Below are 26596 nucleotides of genomic sequence, written 5' to 3' on the forward strand. Positions count from 1 at the left end.
TTCCCTAAGCAAAAAAAAAAAAAAAAAAAAAAAAAAATAATAATAATAATAATAATAATAATAATAATAATAATAATAATAATAATAATAATAATAATAATAATAATAATAATAATAATAATAATAATAATAATAATAATAATAATAATAATAATAATAATAATAATAATAATAATAATAATAATAATAATAATAATAATAATAATAATAAGATGGCGTGACGGTTTTGGAAGGTGCGTTTGAGATAATCTGTAGGAATTTACGTTTTATCCCCAAGCCTTTCATAGACCAGGAGCCGCAACACCCAACTGTGGTAGCTCCACAGCAGACGGAGAGCACTACTGCACCTCTGAACGGCGCAAAGACATGTCCTAATAAGGCAAAAGGCGTTAATAAACGCCCCAGGGAAGGTACAAGCCCAGATGCGAGTCCGCGACGGGCGACTCAAGGCGGGAAGAGAATTTAGCGAAAGGAGGCTCCACAGCTTGGTTCTGAGTCGCTGGTTGGAGCAAGAGAGGCGCCCTCAAACAGTCCTGACAAGTCGTATGCTGAGACCGTCTTGAGGGACGGAGCGGACAATGGAGACGGTTTCAAGGTTGTTAAAAACAAGGAGAAACGGACTCCAAAAGAGAAACCCTCAGGTGAGAAAAAGGAGCTTCCGAAGCCCCCTTTGAAGCTAAGGAGCACGGAAGCTGTTAAAATTACGGCAAGCGACCCAAAGTTTTATGAGGGTATCTTGCCGCTAATAAAAGCAAAGGTAAACCCAGAAGATACGGGTACCGTGATCCGGAAAATCAGGAGAACTTTTAAACAGGAGGTTCTCGTGATAGTGAAAAAGGGCGGAGAGACCTTAAAATTTGCAGATGCACTGTCTTCGGCCTTGCATGGTAAAGCTGAGGTCACACCTCTAGTGAATAAAAGGTCTCTAGAGATTAAGGATTTGGACGAAGCCACCTCAGAGGATGAGGTAAATGCAGCACTAAGAGAAAAGCTGGGTAAACCTGACCTGAAGATAGAGTGTCGACTTTTGCCGCGCTACAGAGGAACTAAGGTTGCTCTAGTACGTCTGACAGAGGCAGAAAGTAATACTCTGCTAAAGCTTGGTAAAATAAAAATCGGATGGATAAATGCTCCAATTCGCGAGCATGTTGAAGTAGCTAGGTGCCAAAAGTGCCTAGCATACGGACACTCAACCCGAACCTGCAAAGGCCCCGACAGAAGTAAAAACTGTCGGAGATGCGGCGGAGAGGGACACCTCGCGAAGAGCTGTAAAGTTAAGCCGAAGTGCCTTACGTGCTTGGACCTGGGGAAGCCAGAGACGAATCACGATTCCGGAAAGAGAGCCTGCCCGGTTTACAGAGAAGAACTGCAAAAGATTAAAAGGGCAAATCCTTAAAATTTTTGCAGGTCAACCTGCATACAAGTAAGGATGCACAGTTGCTCCTAATGCAAACAGCAAGGGAAAATGAGGTCGATATCCTGTTCTGCAGTGAGCAGTATCAAGGAAGCGACCTCGCCCCTTGGTATCAGGATAAGGCGAAGAGAGGCGCCATAAAGCTGTGCAACCCAGAATTGCGGGTTGACAAGTTTCTGGAGACGAGCAGTGGGTTCGTGTGGATAGAGGTAGCTAATATACGTATGTATAGCTGCTACTTCTCACCCAACGACCCACTGACAAACTTCGAAGCCAATATCGAAGACCTAGAAGCGAGCCTCACAGAATCCAGGCTGGATGTCATCATCACTGGCGATTTTAACGCAAAGTCGCCAGAGTGGGGTGAGACGAGACTCGACAAGAGAGGAATTCGTATTGGAGAAATGGTCTCCAGAAACGACTTATTGGCTGTAAACCGAGGCAATACATGGACTTTTAGAAGAGGTGCGATCGGATCAATTATAGATCTAACGATCGCATCGTCTAAACTATTTAGCCGCATAACCGACTGGCGGGTCTCTGAGGAATATACCGCAAGTGACCACCAGTACATTGAGTTCTCAGTCTCGATGGGAGACACACGAGGAGGAAAAAGACAGGATGTTCCTAGTCGCAAAACCTCCTCGTGGAATATGAAGAGACTCGACAAGGAAAAGTTCGGCCGGTCCCTAAGAGAAGCCCTTTTAATTGAGGACTTGGGCTGGGTGAAGAGGCCGAGCAGTCTGGATGGGGAGGTGCGAGCGGTGAGGAACATGATAGTCACCGCTTGCAATGCGTCAATGCCACGCAAAGGCGCCACTCCCGTAAGAAAATCCTTGCACTGGTGGTCAGAGGAGCTAGCCACCTTGAGAAAGGAATGCCTCAAAGCAAGAAGGACATATACCCGATCTAAGGGAGATCCCTTGCTGAAAGAGGCTTTCAAGGAGGCGAAAAAGAACCTCAAGAAAGAGATCCGGAAGTCGCGACGCCATAGCTGGAAGGACCTAATCGAGGAAGTCGATAAGGACCCATGGGGTCTGGCTTTTAAAATCGTAACTAAGAAATTAGTGACGAGGCAAAAGACCCCCGGCCTGGACAATCCCGATTGGGTCAGAAAGATAATAAGTTCTTTGTTTCCTCCTGCGGAGCCATACCTTAGAAGGGACTGGAGTTTTTGCAAAGTCGAAGAGGAAGAACTCTTCACACTTAGTGAACTGCAAAAAGCAGGCAAAAGATTGAAAACAGGCAAGGCGCCTGGAATCGATGGGATAAGTAACGAGATCCTAAAGTTGGTAATCGACACTTCACCCCAGATTCTGCTTCGATGCTTCAATCTTTGCCTTGAGAGAGGAGAGTTCTTCCGCGACTGGAAGCGACAGAGGTTAGTCCTCCTAAGGAAAGGTGAAAAACCTCTAGATAAGGTTTCATCGTACAGGCCTATATGCCTGCTAGATACGATGGGTAAACTTTTAGAGGATATGGTTCTGCAGAGAATGCAAAGCCACTTGACCGAAGAGAATCGTCTATCCGATCACCAATTTGGTTTCCGTAAAGGCAAGTCCACGGTTGATGCCATCCAGGCAGTTGTGGACATAGCCAAAGCAGGAAAAAACAAATTGGGACCTGGGAAAAAGAAGAGCTTTTGCGCGTTGGTAGCAATTGACATACGCAACGCGTTTAATTCCGCAAGATGGAAAGATCTCATCGAGTCGATGGAAAAGAAAAACATGCCGCCCTACTTGTTGCGGATAATGGATAATTATCTTAGCGACAGGTGGGTTATATATGAGGGAGACACCTGCACTCTCAAGGAAGAGATGCAGCGTGGGGCTCCTCAAGGCTCGAGGGTGGGTCCATTTGTATGAGGAGGCTCTTGGGACATTGGTGAACGAATGTCTGCGACTAGCTAAAAGCTGGCTGGATACCAGAGGTCTTGAAATGGCCCTGGAAAAGACCGAGGCACTGCTGGTCACAGACAGACGTGGTTATGAGCTCCCACGAATCGTGATAGACGGATTCGAGGTCAAGTGGAGTAAGCAAATTAAATATCTTGGTGTGGAGTTAGATGGAAGGTTAAACTTCCACCACCACATGGCTACAGCGTCAAATAAGGCGATCGAGTGTGCGGCTAATCTTTCACGGCTAATGCCAAATGTTGGCGGACCCCGTGAACAAAAAAGAAGACTGGTGGCGAGTGTCGCCCACGCTAAAATGCTCTATGCAGCACCAGCGTGGGCCCCATCCCTAAGGAGTAAAAGATGTGTGACCATCTGTGAAAAGATACTGTCTGCGCAGCGATCGATAACAACGCGTATCATCTCTTCATATAAGACGGTATCTACGAGTGCTGTGCAGGTCCTTGCAAGTGTCCCGCCAGCAGATCTTTTGGCGAGGGAAAGGGAAGAAATATTTCTCTTTTCTAAAGAAAGCAGTTCCTTGAATGAGGAATTAAGACCAAGCAAGGGCCTGATCCGCAAAGAAGCGAGGCACAGGCTCATAGAAAGATGGCAAGAAAGATGGGATGGTGAGGAAAAAGGTCGATGGACTTATCGCCTTATCCCGGCACTCGCCACCTGGATAAATAGGAAACACGGTCAGGTTTCCTATTACTTGACTCAGGCGTTCACAGGTCACGGGTGTTTTAACTCGTACCTGTGTCGCTTTAAATTACGCGAGAACGAGGTGTGTGCATATTGCCAGTTCCCTGAGGACAACGCGGAGCACACCCTCTTCTCATGCAAGAAATGGGACTTGGAGAGGCAGGCCATGTTCGAAGGTGTAAACAGTCAAGTTACACCGGAGAACATGGTATCGCTGATGACCCAGTCAGAGGAGAATTGACGGCAAGTCGAGAACTTCATAATCTCGGTTATGTCGAGGAAGGATCTCGACGGCCGCCAGAAAGCGTAATTTAAACAGCTTTTAATTTGTTTGTTTGTTTTTTTTATTAATTTATTTTGTGTTTTATTTGTCCTTATACATTCTTTAATTGTTTGTGTTTTTTATTCATCTTTGTACAGTTTTATGTTTTCAATGTTTTATACGCGTTTATTTTTTTTTTTTTTTATATATCCGTTTATAATTTTATCTTTTGACTCTTTACACTTAGTTACACATTTGTTATTTTTAATTATTGTTGTGCTGTTAATTCCGCTTTTATATTGAAATAGTTTCAAAATTATTAACTAGTGACGCAGGATAATCGCAGAGAGGGGCAGAGGGTCGCAATAGCGACGGAGTTGGAGCGCCACCCTCGAAGGCTAAAGTCTTACGACAGTTCCGAGGGAGGGTAAAGGGCTCCAGAAGAAGGGTTACGGGTTTTAGTGGGTCGGGCTGGTAGTAGGTCGCCAGTGTATTAAATTTAATTTTTTATAGATTTATTTTTCTTTTTTTATATTTCCTTTTGTTTTATCATACCAACCCCACATAACCTTGGAGTGCGGAATCCAAGGTATCTGTAGGCAGATTTCCCAAAAGTCCCTAAGCAAAAAAAAAAAAAAAAAAAAAATAATAATAATAATAATAATAATAATAATAATAATAATAATAATAATAATAATAATAATAATAATAATAATAATAATAATAATAATAATAATAATAATAATAATAATAATAATAATAATAATAATTTTTTTTTTATTCACGGGGGAGAAGAGGAAATGCATTAACGCATGCCCAGGAAGATCCCACTTACCTGGGGTATGTCGGACTCGCACAAAATGCAAGGAAAAAAAAGAAACCTCACATACCTGCTTTTACGGCAGTCACAATACCGACTAAAACCTCTTCTTGATTCCCCTGGGTTTCGAACCTTCTACCCACCTACGGAACTACCTTTCGGCTTCAGACTTCGCAGATGGATGGTCCCATTTAGTCGCTGGCGCGACTCTTCCGTGCCGCTCTTCTTCTGGCCATTATTTTCTCCTTGTTCTTGACAGGGTCTTCTTAGCTTCCTCTAAGGTAGTCCTGAAGACCTTGCACCGACCTGATCCAGCGACGTGTTGGATGTTCTCCTTTTCGCCGAACTTCGCCTTGCACAAGAAGCAGCATGGGCTCTTCTTACAATCTGCTACCTTATGGCCGGCTTCTCCGCACTTGAAGCACGCAGCCGACCTATCTACTGCTTGGCAGTCTCGACCTATATGGCCATAGCCAAGGCACCTGTGGCACCTTGTGACCATAACTCTTCTACTTATTCTGCAGGACACAAAACCGATTTTAATCTGCCCTATCTTCTCCAGCCTGTTAGCGTCCTCTTGGGAGGTGACCACGACAGCGAGCTTAATACCTCGCTTATTTGGTCCGAGGACCGTCACCTTCCTGCTTCCTGCTGGCACCGCAGATAGCCTGTCCAGGGCTTCTTTGACATCCTCGTGTTCGGTAAGGGTGTCCATGTCGCGGATCTTCAGCACAGTCTGCCGATCCGCCATCTGAACCTTACCTAGATCGCCGATCACCTTTGTCACCTCCTCGGTGAACAACTTCCTGTTCGAAGACCCCCCAATTTTAATAAGGAGGTCTCCCTTTTTAGTGGGTAAAGCTCCCACAACCCTTGTCTGGCTGGCCTCCAAGTCAGCCTCTTTTCGAACCTTCGCCAGCACCTCGGCAAAGGTAGTTCCTTCAGCCACTTTGACGACCATTGTGGCTCTTCCCTTCTTATCTGAAGTTGTCTTTGGTGCCGATTTCATCTCCTTGCCTTTGGATCTTTTAGAAGGTCCCTCCTCCCTTTTCCTTTTTGGATCCTTCGCAAGCTCAGGATCACTTCTCTTTCGCTTCTGAGCACCCAAGACGACGTTTCTCAACACGATCGCGTTACAGCGATCTCGTCTAACTCTACGATCTTGTCTGGCCTCTTCCGACCAAGTCAATCTCTGGTAGAGACTCTCATCCTTTTTCGTAGCTGCTACGTGCTTCTCCTTGATCTCCTGTATGAGCGATTTCATGCTTTTGAGTCCGTCCTTGATTGTCATATTGACATTCTTCTGGACCTCGCAGGACTTCATCATCTTGTTAACCTCTTCCTCCATTGCTAGAATGCATGTTGCCTCTTCCTCCCGCAGCTTAATGCATTCATCCCGATCTTGGTTGCAGCTTGCAATGTCCTTTGCCGAGGCATTACTGAAGACAGAAATGCAGCTGGCTTGACTCGTCACGCTGCTCGTACTCCCTCGTCTCTCCGACCTGTCCACGATGATCTGTGGCACTACTAACGCGTTGTTGCCCTCCTGCATCCTTGGGCCACTGGCCACCGCCCTCACGCTCGAAAGCGCTTGACGATCGGAACCAGTGAGGGATTTAGCCGTGGCATTACCCCGCAGGTACTCTTCCTCGTTTTTACAATCGCTCATGATGGATGTTTCTTGTTTGCTGGTTTTGGTCCGCGTCGAGTATTTGATTTCCTCGATACCACCTATTTCTAGGAAGCTAACCTATCCGCCACCTGGCACGCGTCCGATAGAGGACCAGCAACCCCGCGCAAAAGAACAGCTCTAATGCGCCCCAGGTAGAACAAAAGTTCCAATTAGAACAAAAGTTCCAACCGGGCACGGAAATAATAATAATAATAATAATAATAATAATAATAATAAATAATAATAGTAATAATCATAATACAAGTTAATAACTAAAATTGTTATTTACATATTATTATAAATAATAACTATAAATATTAATAATAAACAATAATAATCAATAATAAAATGTAAAAATAAATATTAGCAAATAATAACAAACTGTAATAAATAGTTAAATATAACAATTTTAACAACAAACTTTAAGAAATAATAATAAACAATAATAAATTGTAATAATAAATATTAAATAATAGAATTGTAACAACGACAGAATTGTAATAATAAATAATAACAAATTTAAACAATTATAATTAACTAATAACAAAGTTAAACAATTATAATTATAAATAACAAATTATAAACAATTAATAACAAAATTATAAAATAACATGAGTAATAGGGAATGTACACGTGCGATCTAATAGTGAGTCACCACAAGTGTTCGAATAACAAAGGGTTTCTCAAATGCATGGAAAAATAAAACGATTCTTTAAATGCATGGCAAAGTGAAACGATTCTTCAAATGCATGGCAAAGTGAAACGATTCTTCAAATACATGGCAAAATGTACAGTTTCTAAAAATACACAGGGAAATTTGGGTATAAGAAGGACCAGACCATCAAACGATCTTCAGTCTAAAAAAAGTTCAGTCTAAGAAAGCAGTCTAGAAACAAGCAGTCAAGAAAATGTAGTCGTCAATATTATAAGTCTCAAATTGAGAAGTGGTGCTCTGCACAAGTCAGTCTAAAAATTTTATCTATAACAAGTGGTTCTTCACGACACAGTGCTCTATAAACCCAGTCTTAGTGGTTTATCCTTTACTCTACGTATATTTTCAAAAGTGCATTTTGGAAAGTCAATCTGGAAGTTAAATTGTTGTTATAGTTCCTGTCTAAGGTCACACAATACTACAACCACTTAGTCGCCCATTATTTGACCTCAAACGACCAGGATCACCCATTGTTCAAGGTACAAACCACTTATAGACTCATATTAGAAAACACGTGTTCATCTCTTATTTTTCATCAATTTTCTTATTTCAAAATATATATATCTGTTCAACTAAAATATTTTCTTGTTTTTACCAAACCCGTCCCTATTTTAATTAATTTTAAAATAAAATCGGGAAAACACTAGGGATATAATAATTAGGATCGTAACAAAATTAAAAAAAATTTTTTTAGGTCTTTTATTATAAATATTTAAAAAACTTTTTTGCCTATATTAGTACATATTTTGAGAATAAAAATAATGGTCTGTTTTTAATTTTTATTTAGTATTATAATCTGCAGACAGCATTCAGATCGAAACTCCAAAAAGTTAGTTGTCCAATTGCGGACAGTTAATCTCAAAATTGACAAATCGGAAACAAAAAATCCAAATTGCTTTTTAAAAAGGAAGGTGTCTTGCATGGAAATTCACCACAATTAATGAAAAATGGACTAAAATAAAAAAATAGCAGATGTTTCAATAATTTTTGTCAAAATACACTATGTTTTTCAGTTTTTTTCTAGTCTGCAAAAATGTTTTTTTTTAATTATTTGACCATTTTCTGGTAAATCCTCACAGAGGACATGCTAACAAACAAAACGAGTTATTCCCAGTGGGCACAGGGACGTCTAAAAGACGTCTGAAAGACGTCCCTTTTTGTCCGCGGACGATTCGGGGACAATGATGTCAATGTATCTGAGTTATCAAAAAGAAAACTAAAAGACGTCTAAAAGACGTTCTATGACTGGTCCAAAAGACGTCTAAAAGACATAAGAAAGGACGTCTAAAGTACGTCTAAAAGACGTCTTTTGGACGTCCTTTTTACATTCCTTCAGATCTTAAATAAACATTTCTTTTATAACATTTTCTAAGTTGAAACTCAGTAATATTGTATAAAATTTATTTTAAGTTTAATTTTATTTTTTCTAAAATGTGGAGAAATAATGAAAAAATTCCTACGAAGCTGGGATCGAACTCGGATACCTTGGGCTTGAAACACTGCGCCTTAAGCACCTTAGCCGTTCAAGACAGATATGAACCTCTACAAAGTTAACGATCTCACTTGTCAATGAAATGAATTTAACTTAAAAAAATTCCAATAAATTTCACATTCATAAATTTCTAAGTCCAAGTTGAACTTAGAAAATAATATTTTCTATTTATAAAAATTTTTTTATTTTCAAATGTTGAATGAAAAAGACGTCTTTTAGACACTTTGAAGACATCTAATGGCCAAGACAGAGAACATGAATAGGACGTCTTTAAGACGTCTTTTTGTACAAGTCCAAAAGACGTCCGCAAAAAGACATCCTTAGGACGTCTTTTGAACAAGTGTGCCCACTGGGTTATTTATTAAAATCGGTTTAGTAGATTCAGAAATAAACTGTCCGCAATTTGAGAAAACATTATTTTGAGAAAAACGCGTTTCAACCTTATATGTATCGTTAGAGGCCATCCATAAATTACCTAAAATTCTTTTGCAAATTGAAACCCCACCATTTTTTTTATGTCAGACACTGTTACATAGATTAGCACCAATGTTTCTACTGGTCCTAATAAAAAGCTGGACCCCACCATCCCCTTAAAGACTTATTTAATTTGTCAATGACTTTTTACATTAATTGAATATTTTTTGAAAAATTTACTTTTATTTTTCACAATTGGTTATAAATACTTCAGGAGGTGTTTTCTGAAGTCATAAGGAGTTAAAAAATACAATAAAAAAATAAAAATTTTTAAAATTCTAAAGTGTAGTTGTACCTTAAGACATCCTAAAGACATCTAATGGCCAAGACATAGAACATTTATAGGACGTCTTTTGCACAAGTCCAAAAGACGTCCGCAAAAAAACATCCTTAGAACGTTTTTTGAACAAGTGTGCCCACTGGGGTGCTTTTGTTGTGAATGTCTCCGAAAGTATTTAAATTTTAGAAGCTTTCAATATAGGCAATTTGTTTTTTATTTAATATTTACAATCATGATTAACAAATAATTATAAAATCGTTTTCACACTTTTCATTTGCGTGTGTTCTGTGACAATTTCTCAAAGTTGCATAGAAATTGAAGAACAAAAGGCAACTTTGATTTTTTAGGCATGGTCTTACCCAGATTAAAATTAAAAGTGCAATTATTATCTAAACAATTGTTAAACAAATTATTTTTCTTATTTTTGTTTAAATTATAATTTTATTTTTAATGTACATCGGCATTTTAAAAATGTTTGATAATTGTGCTCTAGGTATAAAAACAACGTCATCTACAAGGAAGTTTTGTCAAATTAATAGAATACTTTTAGGGATCATCCATAAATAACGTTACACTGATTTTCGGGTTTTTTTTACCCCCCCCCCTTCGTTGCATTTTGTTGCAAATTACCAACATCCTCCTAAATATAACGTTGCAAAAATGACTTATACCCCCAGAAATAAGAATTATATTATTTTTCTGAATTAATGAAGTAATTTTTCTTATTTCCTATATTATTATTATTATTTATTAAAATTAACTCTGATAATTATTTACACAACAATAATAATTTATAATAATATTAAGAAACATTTTGCAACGTTACATTTCAAAATCACCCACCTCCCCCCTTGTTGCAATCAGTTGTATTTTTCAACCACCCTCCCTCCCCTAATCGTGTAACGTTATTTATGGATGCTCCCATTAACACAGTGCAACAGCATTTTTATTTCTGGGATCGCATAGGGTGATTTTTATAGGTTTTTTGATGCCGAACGCGAATCCGTAATCAGAATTGTTTCATCACCATAGATTTTTGAGAAATTTGACCTTGAAAATTGAAAAAAGGCCGTTTTTGAGGTACTTTTTGGTTTTTTTATCAGGGTATAAAAATTTTTTCTAGGGTTTTCATTATATGCGTACGAAAGCCCATATCCTCCTTAACAATTTCCAATTTGGACCTTTCAAAAATATCTATTTTTCGATGAGTTATCTTTGTTTGAAGTTCGCGTCGCATCGTAAAATCAGCAAAAATGCCGTTTTTGAGGTATTTTTGTGTTTTTTATCAGGGTACAAAAATTTTTCCTAGTGTTTCAATGATATGCGTACGAAACCTCATATCCTTCTCAACAATCTCCAATTTTTTACATTTTAAAAATATCTATTTCTCGATGAGCTATCCTTGTTTGAAGTTCGCATCGTAACGTCAAATGGGATAACAGTGAGAAAAATATTAACATAATATTAATATTATTAATATTAACCTATTAAATCTCAAGAAGATACCATTATTCATTAAAGAAACTATTACATTCTTAGGAAAATCAAAAATAAATTGACCATTGTTTTTTTTGTTTATCATTTCAAATTTTTTAACAATAATTTAACAAAAACAAAGAAAACTCATCGAAAAATAGATATTTTTAAAATGTTTAAATTGGAGATTGTTGAGGAGGATGTGAGCTTTCGTACGCAAATCATGAAAAACCTAGAAAAACTTGTTGTATCCTGATAAAAATCCAAAAAGTATCCCAAAAACGTCCTTGTTTCAATTTTCAAGGTCAAATTTCTTTAAAACCTAGGGTGATGGAACAATTCTGATTACGGATTCGCATTCAGCATCAAAAAACCTATAAAAATCACCCTATGCGATCCCAGAAATAACAAAAAAGTGAAATTCTGTTGCACTGTGTAAGTATAACAATTCAGTTTTTTCCATGTATATGTCCAAAAAATTAAACAAAGTACAATTTCAAATAAATAAAAAACCCTTTTATCAAGTAAGTTAGATTTATTCAATGTTTTGTATTTGTTAAACAGAAACTTTTAAATATTATGCTAACTACACAACATTTGCAAAAATTAATAATAATCATTTTCTATTTATAAAAATTATTTGTATTATCTGCACTTAAAGGGGTGAAATTCCCTTATTTTATAAAAATTTCCTCGAAGATGACGTTGTTTTCTAACCTAGAACACCATAGAAAGTGGTCGGAATGACGGTGATAATTAATTTCCACTTAAAAGTGTAAAATTACTGTACTTGAATAAAAATTCTTCGAAGATGACGTTTATTTCTAACCTAGAATACAATAGGAAAAGGTCAGGATATAACGGCGATCATTTATTTGTATTTTGAGAATTGAAATTCTATTAATTTGACAAAACTTCTTCGCAGATGACGTTGCCTTCACACCTAGAGCACAATATGAAAATGTTAGGATGGTAGCATCCTTATTCTGCATTTGCAAAAGGTAACAACTTTTATTCTATTTATCAAATCCCACATCGAGATAACATATTTCTCATGACTAAATTATCGCAAGAAAGTGTTAGGCAGTGTTAGGATTTTGCCCGGAGGTTAAAAATAATAAAAAAAGTCTTAATTCTGATAAACAGTTTCACAAAAAAATATTATTTTACATCATAAATGTTGGTGACTGCATTATTTATGCTTTCAGTTGCATATTTTAATAGATAGATAACCTCGGCGTCGAAAAATGGTGTTGAATAATATTTGGATAAATAATTATTAAATTTTTAATCGTCGGGAAAAAGTGCGGCGCAAGGTTTCAAAACTCAGATTTTTACTGGCATGTATTCCACTTTTAAATTTTGAAGTCGCAACAAAATCGAAGAAATAGGGGACAACTTTGATTTTTTAGGCATGGACCTACCCATTATTTAAAATCACCGAAAATATTTTTAAAACACAGTTAATTAAAGGTGTAATTTTAATTTTAAATTTGAATATAATTAATTAATTTAAATTTGTCTTCAATTTGAAGGATTGTAATTTTGTCACCTTTTTATAAATCATGTTCACGAAAATATTATTTTATTTTTAGGGGTTTTTTTTCATTTAAAATACTATTAAAAAAATGTTTGCAGAAAATTTGTTCCTTCGTTAAAAATTCAAATGGTATGCCTTTAGGACCAGGTGTTTTTTTTGAGAGAGCAAGAATTACCTCCACGTAAGATATTTCTTCCTCTAAGTATGAGTGTCATACATGAAAGATGTCTGTATCATTATTTGTTCTTGTCGGGAACTGTTTATTGTAATATTCTTTTTTAACTTGTAAATTTCCCCTCATTTATATATAATTAAAGCTTTTATTATCAGTGACTGTTCAGTAACTGATACAAAGTTTTCAGTTTGATTTTCTATTTGTAGTAATTGTAAAACAAGTGATAAGAAGACACAATGCATATAATAATCCGTTTAGACTAACTAGATACACTGTAAAAAAAAGGGAGTTAAATTTTAACTCCCCAGGGGATTCTATAAATGTCGCACCCATTGGGGAGTTAATGCCAGGGGAGTTGGATAAAGAGAGTTAAAACTTTATACCTAAATGCTAACTCCCCAAGGAATAAATAACTCGCGCGGGTGTTGATGAAGGGAGTTAGTAAATTAACTCTCTTTTGGAGTTGATTTTTAACTTGGAAAATTTCACTCCCAACTCCCGAGTTCGTTAACTCCCTAAATTTTTTACAGTGTACATATTAAGAACTTGATAGATTTCTTCTCCAAATAAAAAGTAATGCTATGAAACAAATGTTTCCTGGACAAATTTCTACCTAGGAATTGAAAATTGTCCAAATAAATTTTATATTATCGTAGACGAGTAAAAAGTAATGCAATTTTTCAGAAATATAATTTAGTCGTGTCGATCGAACCATAATCGTCGGCTTATTGCAAGCGCGACGAAGCGAATGTCCGCTTCGCCGAAAGCTTATCGCTCCATGAAATTTACCCACATGCACTAGCAATGCACTACGATCTCTCTCTCTCTCTCTCTCTCTCTCTCCCACATGTGAAACGAAAGAAGTACATATAGAACATGCATACATTTGTATTATTGATTTGCTCGTTTTCGCATCCTATGACAACTTGTTTTAACACTTGATCAAATATTCGCGGAGCATCGAGTCTCGAAAGTAATTTCATTTTAAACTTGCGTCAATTTTCTTCGTTTCTTACTAAACCTGAATATATGAAATCTATATATGTATAAAATCATACTTTTGTCTGTACATTAATTAGAACTTTAATTTTCGCACATAATTTCACGTTTTAAGCATCAAGGAATCCGAATGTGCTGATAAAAAATTTCATGTGCGTATGAATCTATGTCACAGTATTTTTGTTCGTGCATTATTTAAAAACGGCTTAATCGTTTGAAACCAAATTCGGCAGAGTATTAGACCTTGGCCAAAGTTAAGTTTATAAATTTACAGATTTGAAAAACTTTAATTAGAACTAGATATTCAATGTTTGCAAAAAGTTTAAAAAAATCGAAAATTTTCAAATTTTACATTTTTTAATGAATTGCTTTTAAACTCTCTATAATTGAGAATTGCATGTAATTTAGTCACATTTTAGCATAATTTTACAGAAAATTCTATCCTATGACTAAGATGTAAATATAGTAAATATAGTTGTAATATTGTTTAATATCAAAAAATCTAAAAAATTCTAATTGTTACGAATTACTGTCAAGCTTAATTAAGTAGTATTGTTGGGCTCTCTGATTAAGATTTTTTCGTCAAAATAATGAAATTCAGAATTATTTATTTATCCAATGTATCTAATAATCTTTAATTGAAATAACTTCAGAAATATTAAAGATGGAGATGTTTTATGATAAAAATGATATCGCAAGATGTCAAGAATTGTAAGTCACCTGTAATACGATACTATCATTATGCTACTGGGAAAAGATTAGATGGTAAAAAGTTTTGTTATTTTACTTCTAGACTTAACTTTTAAAGATGTTTTAAGCGATGTAAAGACAAAAGCTAGACAGGGTGTCTATATTTGTTTAACGAAATTCCCGGCTTTGTCCAAATTTTGCAATGTTTACCTTTTCTCAACAAATTTAAATTTACTTTATTTTAACCATAAATAAATATACAGATGGCTACAAAAATTAAATTACTTTATAAAAATACTCTTTTTATCTCACATACACAAAAATGTCGCTTTTAGATAGCTGACGACAGGGAGTAAAGTTATTTATTTATTGGACCGTATGAAAATAAACGCCATGTCCATACAAGTCAAACAAGTGAATGACTTTACCTTCCTGTCATCTGCTGTCTGAAATCGACACTTCTGTGCATTAAGAATGAAAAATATCGTAAGTAACACGGAAACAAATGAGTGACTTTGTCTTCTTGTTGCTTAATATATTTTGACTATCATATTGTATCCATTATTTTAAAGTTAGAAAAACTGACTTCAGATTCGTAATAAGTGACCTAGAAAAAACCTAAGCGGTAATTTTCAAACAAATTTGATGAATTTTTTATTTCTTTGTCTAACATATTAAATCCTACATTTTTAATTTTAATTAACTGACTTTAGATTCAGAATCAGCGACTTCAAAAACCTCCGAATGCCAACTTTTAAGCAAATTTGTTTTATTTTTAAATTTTTTCCGACATATTGGATCCGCTCAAGGCTTGATTATGGATCAAGACTTGATTTTGGCTCAAGGCTTGATTATGGCTCAAGGCTTGATTATGGATCAAGACTTGATTTTAGCTCAAGGCTTGATTATGGATCAAGGCTTGATTATGGATCAAGACTTGATTTTGGCTCAAGGCTTAATTATAGCTCAAGGCCATAATCAAAAATAGCAAAGCTTGCTCAAGGCTTAGGAAGGCTTGGTAATGGTTCAAGGCTCGATTATGGCTCAAAGCTTGATTATGACTCAAAGCTTGATTATGGATCAAGGCTTGATTATGGATCGAGGATTGGTAAAGACTCAAGGCACGATTTTGGCTAAAGGCTTGATTATGACACAAATCTTGATCATGGCTCAAGGCTTGATCATACCTGAATGTTTGATTATGGATCAGGGCTTGATAATGGTTCAAGGCTTGATCGTAACTCAAAGCTTGATTATGGATCAAGGCTTTATCATACCTAAATGCTTGATTATAGATTAAGAATTTATAATGGCTCAAGGTTCGATTATGGATCAAGGTTGATTATAACTCAAGGCTTAAATATTGCAGAAGGCTTGATCATGGCTCAAGGCTTGGTTATACTTCAAGTCTTGATCATACCTAAAAGCTTGATTATGGATCAAGGCTTGGTAATGGTTCAAGGCTCGATTATGTCTTTTAGTTATGATCAAGCCTTGATCCATAATCAGTTTTACGTCATTATCAAGCCTTAAGCCATAATCAAGCCTTGATCTATAATCAAGCCTTGAGCCAAAATCAAGTCTTGATCCATAATCAAACCTTCATTCATAATCAAACTTTGAGTCATAATCAAGCCTTGATCCATAATCAAGCTTTTAGCTATGATAAAGATCAAGCCTTGAGCTATAATCGAGCCTTGAACCATTACCAAGCCTTGATCCATGATCAAGATTTGTGTCATAATCAAGCCTTGAGCCATTACCAATCATCGATCCATAATCAAGCTTTGAGTCACGATCAAGTCTAGGGGCAAAATCAAGTCTTGATCAAAAATCAAGCTTTGAATAATAATCAAGCCTGTAGCCATTACCAAGCCTTGATCCATAATCGAGCTTTTAGGTATGATCAAGCCTTGAAGTATAACCAAGCCTTGAGCCATAAACAAGCCTCGAACCATGATCAAGTCTTCCCAAGCCTTGAGCAAGCTTTGCTATTTTTTATTATGGCCTTGAGCCATAATCAAGCCTGGAGCCATGATCAAGCCTTGAGACGTAATCAAGCTTTGATACATAATCAAACTTTGAGTCATAATCGATCCTTGAGCCATTACCAAGCCTTCCCAAGCCTTGAGCAAGTTTTGCTATTTCTGATTTTGGCCTTGATCCATAATCAAGTCTTGATCGATAATCAAGCCTTGATCCATAATCAAACTTTGAGTCATAATCAAGCTATGAGTCATAATCGAGCCTTGAGCCATTACCAAGCCTACCCAAGCCTTGAGCAAGCTTTGCTATTTTTTATTATGGCCTTGAGCCATAATCAAGCCTTGAGCCAAAATCAAGTCTTGATCCATAATCAATCCTTGAGCTAAAATCAAGCCTTGAGCCATAATCAAGCCTTGATCCATAATCAAACTTTGAGTCATAATCAAGCTATAAGCCATAATCGAGCCTTGAGCCAAAATCAAGTCTTGATCCATAATCAAGCTATGAGCCATAATCGAGCCTTGAACCATTACCAAGCCTTCCTAAGCCTTGAGCAAGCTTTGCTATTTTTGATTATGGCCTTGAGCTATAATTAAGCCTCGAGCCATGATCAAGCATTGAGCCATAATCAAGCCTTGATCCATAATCAAGCTTTGAGTCATAATCAAGCTTTGAGTCATAATCGAGCCTTGAGCCATTACCAAGCCTTCCCAAGCCTTGAGCAAGTTTTGCTATTTCTGATTTTGGCCTTGATCCATAATCAAGTCTTGATCGATAATCAAGCCTTGATCCATAATCAAACTTTGAGTCATAATCAAGCTATGAGTCATAATTGAGCCTTGAGCCATTACCAAGCCTACCCAAGCCTTGAGCAAGCTTTGCTATTTTTTATTATGGCCTTGAGCCATAATCAAGCCTTGAGCCAAAATCAAATCTTGATCCACAATCAAGCCTTGAGCCAAAATCAAGTCTTGATCCATAATCAAGCCTTGAGCTAAAATCAAGTCTTGATCCATAATCAAGCCTTGAGCCATAATCAAGCCTTGATCCATAATCAAGCTTTAAGTCATAATCAAGCTTTGAGTCATAATCGAGCCTTGAGTCATTACCAAGCCTTCCCAAGCCTTGAGCAAGCTTTGCTATTTTTGACCTATTTTTTAAGGCTTAACTGCATGCAGCTAAAATACTATTGATTTTTGGGAGTTTTGCCATTAGCATTTTTTGTTCAGGAGATTATTAGCTACAAAACTACAGAGTTTAAACAAATTTGACTGAAACTTTTTTCAATGTATTTTGTGCGGGGTCCTTTGATTAACTTTTTACTTTATCGTCCGTCATATTGACTCCGCCATTTTGAATTTTGAAAATTTTAAAAATCTGATTCCAGATTCGTAATCAGCGACCCCGAAAACCATAGGTAGGGGAAGTGTGCCGGTTGTGGGTACCCCTACGTAAACTTCGACGGCAAGCAGACTTTACTCATCTAAGTATTGCAAGTCGTGTTCGTTGACAATACGGACTTTTCGTATTGATAACGAAACAAATATATGCATTTGTTTAATAGCTGTGAGCATAATAAAGAAAATTTGCATTAAATAAATAAAAAAGTAATTTTGTATTGTTTTCGAAGAGCAACATATGGTTGTAGATTCGTTCGTGTTGGTCATTTTTTAAAAATGACTGTCATTCCCGGTTGTGGGCACCTTTATGTTAAGGAGGCTCTACCATCTGACAATGATGTGGACTACTGTCTCATCTATCTAAACTTTCTGCCAAGGAAAGTGACAGCCACAAACTCCATTAGATGCGATGAATATATAGTCGTTCAGTGCATTAGAAGTGCGTTATGGTTTGCGTACTAGCTACTTCACATGCAAGAATTATGCTTTTGTTAGCGATGAGCATAGTGTGAAAACGTGTCATCATTTTTGTTCTTTATCCCGGCAAAGTCTCTTAAAATAAAGAAACTTTTATTTCTTCTATATTTGTGTTGGTTTCCTTTAATATTTTTCCATTTTTAGCGGATTTTTCAAGGGTGCCCACAACCGGGTACAAAAATTTTTTTGTCAAAAAATTTCCATTTCACTAAATTTCTAATAAAACTTTTTTATTTAAAGGAATCAATTTAATTCATTCACTGACAGTCACCTTAGACCTCTAGCTTTAAATTCGTACACATATATTTGTATAATATGCACATGGACAAATGTTATGAGGCAAAAACAAAAGGGTGCCCACAACCGGAACACTTCCCTTACTATACCTATTTAGATATTTTTATATGCCATAATTATGGGACTGAAAGGGTTAATCGGGACATTTAAATCTTTACACAACTTTCAATAAACATTGCAATTACATATTCCGAACATTGCAAGTAAATATTTAATAAATTTTTAGGAAAGTTTCGGTGCTGTGGGGGCAGATTCGTAATCAGTGATCACATAAAAGTAATTGTCTTAGGTTCTAATAATTATAATGGTTTTTTTACAAACTGCAGTATAGAATATATTTTAATTTTATTCTACCACTATTTAAGAGTACAAGTGTAAAATATTAGTTAAAAATGTTAAAAATTACAAAAACTACAATTTTTAAAAAATCTAATTTTTGTCGCTTTTCTAAAAAATTGACTACTTTTAGTATTTATTTTTTCTATAATAAAATATTTATAATGAAACTTTTCAATTGTAAAAACTTATTCTTTAATGTTTAATCTAATCAAATATGATAATTTGTCCTCCATATTGGATCCGCCATATCGAATTTCTAAAAAGTGATTTTTAGAATCAATTATGTTTACAAATTTTCAAGTGTAGTATATATAATTCGTCCAGAGGAACAACACATAAATACACTCATACATACATAAATACAGATTTATGTGTGTATGTACACGGAGAAAAATAGTTAGCTATTTCAGATAATTTTTAGCTACCTTAGCTAACCTTAATTGCTATTATATGGATAGCAATTATTGTTAGCTAAGGCAGCTAATAATTAGCTAAAATAGCTAAATTGTTTTGCTAAAACAGCTAATTATAAGCTGTAATAACTAAAAATTAGCTATCCATAAAATAGCAAACTAATTTTTTCCGTGTATGTGTGTGTACGACACAGATTCTTGTGGACAAATTTTCTCTTACACGTTTTAACGGATTTTAATAAAATTTGATAGGTGTAGTACGGTCACAAATACCTCAAATCAGACAGAAGGATTTTCAAAAATATCTAAAAAAAATTTGTTATATAATTTTTAAAAAAAATCGATTGTTGTATTTTTTAAATAACTTTTTTCTTTATTAAAATTTTTGTTGATTTTTGTCAAAATTGCATTCTTGACATGAAAATGAATCGTTTTATGTATATAAAGTACATATTTTATCAATATTTATAGAATTAATCAATATTTTTATTTTTCACAAAAAATTGAAATTTTAAAAATTTATCTTAACACTTTAAAATAATTATTCTAAAATAAAAAATTAAACAATTGGTATATATTATATTGAGGAAGCTAAATGATCATGAAATGAACAACTTGTTGTTTGTTAACATTTATTTATTTATGACGCTATGTTGTCATATAAAAATTTTGAATTATAAAAGCCATACGGAAAAAGTAATTACATATCTCAAGCTGTAATTTTTCAAAAAGAATGGTTTTTTACAATGTTTAAACTTATCTTGGGCAGAGGGGGAAGTCCGTTTTACAGAGAATGCACTGCAAAAAGAGGTGTCTTATTTTGAGACGATCTTAGTGTCTTAGACACCAAAAACGTCTTAATTTAAGACGTTTTTGGTGTCTAAAACACTAAAAACGTCTCAAACTAAGACACCTCTTTTTGCAGTGTGCCCCATGTATATTCCGGAAAGAAAGACATTTTTTCAATGTCGGTAGTGGATACAGAACAGATATCGTTTAAAGATAAGTTAATGAATATTGGGTTTTTTCATCGAACAATCAGTGAACTGTAAGTTATTTCCATATAATAAATTCTAAATTTTTTTCAATTTATATAGATAGAGCAAACAAATGTTTTGCCCTTCATTTCAAATGTGATATTACTTTAATATTTTCGTTATATATTTTAAAAATGTTTCATTTACTCTCTAAATCTGAATCAGTGAAATTCTACTGAAGATTAGTGAAATTTTAGTAAGAATCACTGACTTTATTCTCGCGAATTGAATCAGTGGAGTTTTACTAAAAATCGGTTGAAATTTACAGAAATATCAGTGATTTATTTTACTGATTTACTTTAAACAAAAATTACATGTAATCCAAAAAGGACGTTATTTATTTAAAAGTAATTTCCATCATATCTGTCAACTTTACAAAATAAACCCATGTCCAATAAAAAAGAATTAGCTTAAGTGATAAAAATTATAATATAATAGATTATAAAAATGCAATGTTGAATAAGAATCATATGAATAAATTTTTAAAAGATTAATCTGGCCACTACATTTACACTTATTATGATGAAACCAGACTTAATATTTTTGACAGTTTTATCAAAGACTTTTTAAATAAGGATCAAATGAACTATTTAATTAAATAATATTCATTTAAACCACCAGTGGTTGTTTTAAAAGTTCATCAACAACCGTTCGGCAGTGTTGACTGTGGACTATTTGCAATAGCATTTGTAACATCTTTATTTTTTAATGAAATACCAAACACTCCTTATTATGATTATTGTCATTTGAGGAATCATTTGAAGTTAATTTTTAAAACCAATCATTTAAGCCGTTTTCCGGAAGAAAAAATTCTATTATATTAATCCACGTTTAATTGTTAAGTATGATTGGAAGTGTCTTTCAAGTGATACAGTTGAAGAACTCCTATGTAGAAAAATTAACCCTAATAAAATTATTTAATAACAAATTCCGTGTGGAAGAATCTTAAATAGTGCAAAGAAAAATCGTCATTTTCAATGTTTTACAGAAATTTTAATAACTTCTACAATAATTAACGCTTTTAATGATTTAAGGCTTATTTTAAAGGTGATTTTTTACAGAATGAGAAATACTTAAAGGCATTAACGTGTAATTTTTTTCTTAGAAAATGCAAGTTGTCAAACTTGGATTAAAAAATTAAAATCTTTTAAACAATCTTATTAACAGAAAAATAATTTTTTAAATACAAACATGTTTTTATTAAACTACCTTAAAAAATCTACACCAAATCATATTTTATATATTTTCTAGAATAGTTTTAGAACAAAAGAATTATTTCAAAGTTCTGGAATTTTATTATCTAACTTTGACGACATGCATCTTCTAAGAAAAAAAATTATACGTTAATGCCTATAAGTGATTTTTATTCTTTAGAAAATCACTTTTAAAATAAGCATAAGATCATTAAAAAGCATTCATTGTTTTAGAAGTAATTAAAGTTCTTGTAAAACATTGAAAATGACGATTTTTTTAAAATATCTAAATAAAATATTGGCCATATAACTTTTGAAAAACCTTACGCTTTTTAAAATTTTAACATCATTCAAAAAAAGAAAGAAAAAAATTTTAGTTTCCATACATTTTATGTTTTAACATTTTTTTTATTCACCTAACAATGGGTGGTCTCTCAATTTTGACCGGTAGTGTATAATATTAGTGAAGATATAATAAAAGTTATAATAAACTGATGAAAAAAATCTGTAGTGTTTTTACTTTGTAATTTACATATTATGAACACAATTAGTGAAATAATTTTGCATAATTGTTGTGTTCTTAATTTAAGATTTTCTTTTGTCACAAATGATTAGGATTGGGCGCGCGACGCGCGCCGTTTTGGTTCTAGTATGTATAAATTTATAAACTATATTAGGGGAGAGTGATATTTGTCAAATGGCAATTATTGAGCAATTCCACGGGAAGTGATCTGAAGAATTTTCGATGATTTTAGCAATATTAATAATACTTACCGAATTTGTTCCCTCATATACATGGAATAAAAATGTATAAAAGTTTTTTCAAAATTTTCAAAATTTCTTGAGTTACCGCTTACTCAAAATTTTGGTCGGTTTTTAAAAAAAGGCACATAACTTTTTTTTTGTTAACCGATTAAGATAATTTTTTTGAAAAATACTCATAATAATAAGCACTTTAAAGAAAAAAATTTAAAAAAAAAATTTTTTTTTGCCCAAAAAAATTTTTAAAAAATTTTTTGAATCAAAATTTTGAAAAAAATACCTCTTCGATTTGAAAATTTTTTTTTTTGAGTTATTGTCTATAAAGTCAAGCATACTTCCTATAAATTTAATTATGGGACAACAGTAACTTTACGAGAAAAAAATAAAATGTCCAGCGCGGCATGCCGGGACTCGTGCATGTATTCGCTTATGGCGGCGCAAGTTTCGTTCCAAATCACTCTACAAGTCACAATTTTTTGCCAAAACGATTTTTTTTTCTAAATCTTCGTAATTAAGTTTTCTATCGATCTCTCAAACCCGGTTTTAAAATTTTGTTTTTAAACATTTTTTTAATAACAATAAATTTTTAAAAAATCATAAAATCGTAAAATATATTTTTTTCAGCTTCAATCATTCAGAAAATTAATCAAAAAACCTATTAAAAGAATGTTTGAATGTTTCTGATGTATAACAAAAGTATACCAATTTATTAAATTGTTTAAACAATTAATTGTTATTTCTTTCCTAAACTGTACTTAAGGTTAGAAATTTCTACTTTTTTCTCAATTGTTCAATTTTTCAGGAGTAAAACATCTACATTTGAAAAAAACCAAATTATTTATTTATTACATTGTTTGAACAATTAATTGTTGTTACTTTTTCATAAAATATACTTAGGGTTTGAAAATTCTAGTTTTTTCTCAATTGTTACAATTTTTCATGAGTAAAACATCTACTGATGATAAGAAATAAAAAATTATTTATTATAAAACTGTTTAGCCAATGAATTGTTGCCATTTTTTCATAAATTGCACTTAGGGCTAAAGTTTTTAGTTTTTTCAAAGTACAATTCATTAAAAAATAAAAAACTATAAATTAAATAATAAGTTTCTAGTTTTAAGTTCAGTAAATTGAAAACTTTACAAAAAATAAATTGTTTAAACAATGTTTAAATAATTTATTTTTAGTTTTTCTTTTATTCTTGAATGTTTTAGTTACAAAAAAATGCACAATTAAAAAAAACTAGAAGTTTCTAACCCTAAGTACAGTTTAGGAAAGAAATAACAATTAATTGTTTAAACAATTTAATAAATTTGTATACTTTTGTTATACATCAGAAACACTCAAACATTCTTTTAATAGGTTTTTTGATTAATTTTCTGAATGATTGAAGATGAAAAAAATATATTTTACGATTTTATGATTTTTTTAAAACTTATTGTTATTAAAAAAATGTTTAAAAACAAAATTTTAAAACCGGGTTTGAGAGATCGATAGAAAACTTAATTACGAAGATTTAGAAAAAAAGAAAAATCTTTTTGGCAAAAAATTGTGACTTGTAGAGTGATTTGGAACGAAACTTGCGCCGCCATAAGCGAATACATGCACGAGTCCCGGCATGCCGCGCTGGACATTTTATTTTTTTTTCTAGTAAAGTTATTGTTGTCCCATAATTAAATTTATAGGAAGTATTCTTGACTTTATAGACAATAACTACAAAAAAAAATTTTTCAAATCGTAGAGGTATTTTTTTCAAAATTTTGATTCAAAAAATTTTGTTAAAATTTTTTCGGGCAAAAAAAAATTTTTTTTTTCTTTTTATTTTTTTCTAAGTGCTTCTTATTATGAGTGTTTTCAAAAAAAAATATCTTAATCGGTTAACAAAGAAAAAAGTTATGTGCCTTTTTTGAAAAACCGACCAAAATTTTGAGTAAGCGGTAACTCAAAAAATTTTGAAAATTTTGAAAAAACTTTTATATATTTTTATTCCATGTACATGAGGGAACAAATTCGGTAAGTATTATTAATATTGCTAAAATCGTCGAAAATTCTTCAGATCACTTCCCGTGGAATTGCTCTATTGTAATATAGGTTTAAACTATTGTTAACTTCTTTTTTCGTTAAAATCTAACTTTTGTACTAGCACTCGTCACCCTAACAAGTATTTATAGTGCTTTTCCAGATAGTGAGTTAAAATGTGTTTCTAAAAGTTTTTTTGACACTTTGCATTTCGGACATTTACATAAAGTTTTTTAAGGTAATCAAAGATAATCAGGAGTTAATAAGCATTCGATATACTAAATGCAACTTTGCATAAAAATTCGAAATTTAGTTAATAATTAATGGCTGGTTTAAAAATGTAGGAAGTGGGGAGTTGTGCAACACATCAGTTTTAATAATTTTTTAACCTAATTCGAATTTTCCATAAGTTTTTAGTATTAATTATGAATGATTATGCATGTAATTTAAGTATTATTCTTCAATCCCTTGATGGTCTATGGCACATATACAGCCTATTTAAAGTCGTGCCACCACGAAAATCAAATAATAAATGTAATTAAGGGCTCAGATCGAAGAACCGACGCTTCGCAATGTTCTGTGCGTTTACAAGCGTCGGTTCTTCAATCCGAGCCCTCAATTCGATTTTAGTATCAGTAGGTATTCTAAGGTTTTTGAGGTCGCTGATTCCAAATTTGATATCAGATTTTTAAAATTTAAAACGGCTGATCCAATATGGCGAAATCTGTCAAATTTCTGGGATTCGATCGAAATGCGTTACCCGTGGGTTTTTTTGGTCGCTGATTCCAAATTTGCTATCAGATTTCAAAAATTCAAAATAGCAGATCCAATATGACAACCTAAAAATGAAAAAAATTAACCAGATTAGATAAAAACTATTTATTTTTACTTGGAAATTTTTAAGATTTAATGTAAATTACACTCTTTGCCAAAACCGGAGCCACTGAAGAGAACTTGGTAGTACCTAATATACTTTATTTAAGATATTTCATCTAAATTTCATTCCTTTTTAACGTACTATAGTTTAAATATATAATACTTTTAAAATTATACCATTTTATTTTATTTTCATCGGTGTTGCACAACTCTCCACCTTTTTCTAAAAATTCAAAAAACAGTGTTTTTAAAAAACAAGCAAAATTTTAATTCCGTTTTGAATTTTAATGAATTAATCATACTAAAAATATGTTAGTAAATGTACTAATGGTTCTATATGATAGAATTCGTAAAAATAGTACAATATGTAATAAACGAGGTTACTTCCCTTGTTCTATACTTTACATTATATACAACAAAGGCGTATTATGGTTACTCTATGCTACCTGTACCGGTGCATGCTAAGTTCTCCCATATAACCCAGCTGGTCAATAAAGTAACCATTATTGCCCTAGGAAGATAAAGGGTACTTTATTGACCTGTGAGCGGTCAATAATGTACCCTTTATCTCCCTAGGGCTATAATGGTTACTTTATTGACTGCTGGGTTATAAGGGGGAACTTAGTACGCGCCTGTACAGGTAGATAAAGTGACCATAATACGCCTGAGTTGTATAAAAAAATTTTAGAGCATTTTTGACCCGAAAATAAAACTCGTTGTACAACTCTCCACGCTCCCCTAATACTTAATATTATATAAAATAAAAGAAACCTCCTTTTGGAAATAATTAAAAATAATGCATTTCTCATACAGGCATTGAGAACCAACACAGCCGTGAGTTCTTCGCGTTACGGGCACACATACAAGCATGCTACATATGCCTCCGCTCGTTACCTTGTCTCTTCTACTGAAACCTTCCCTTTTCCCCTTTGGGCCTACAAGCTTAGCGACTAGAATATCATAACAAATGCACATGCATTTTGACGGCTGACTAAACGCTTTATCATGCGTACATCTTTTATTTTGTTTCATGCCCTATTCCAAATTTACAAAAAAAATAATTTGACAATAGCTAAACATTTTGTTGTGAATTTTTGTTCACAATAAAATGTCGGAAGACTGTAAGTTGCATATATATGTGTATATGCATATATATTTATGGGACAAAATTTCGGAAGTGTAACATTAAAA

The sequence above is a fragment of the Leptopilina heterotoma genome, unplaced genomic scaffold, assembly GCF_015476425.1.
Source record: "Leptopilina heterotoma isolate Lh14 unplaced genomic scaffold, ASM1547642v1 Lhet_488, whole genome shotgun sequence".
In the NCBI taxonomy this organism is placed as follows: domain Eukaryota; kingdom Metazoa; phylum Arthropoda; class Insecta; order Hymenoptera; family Figitidae; genus Leptopilina; species Leptopilina heterotoma.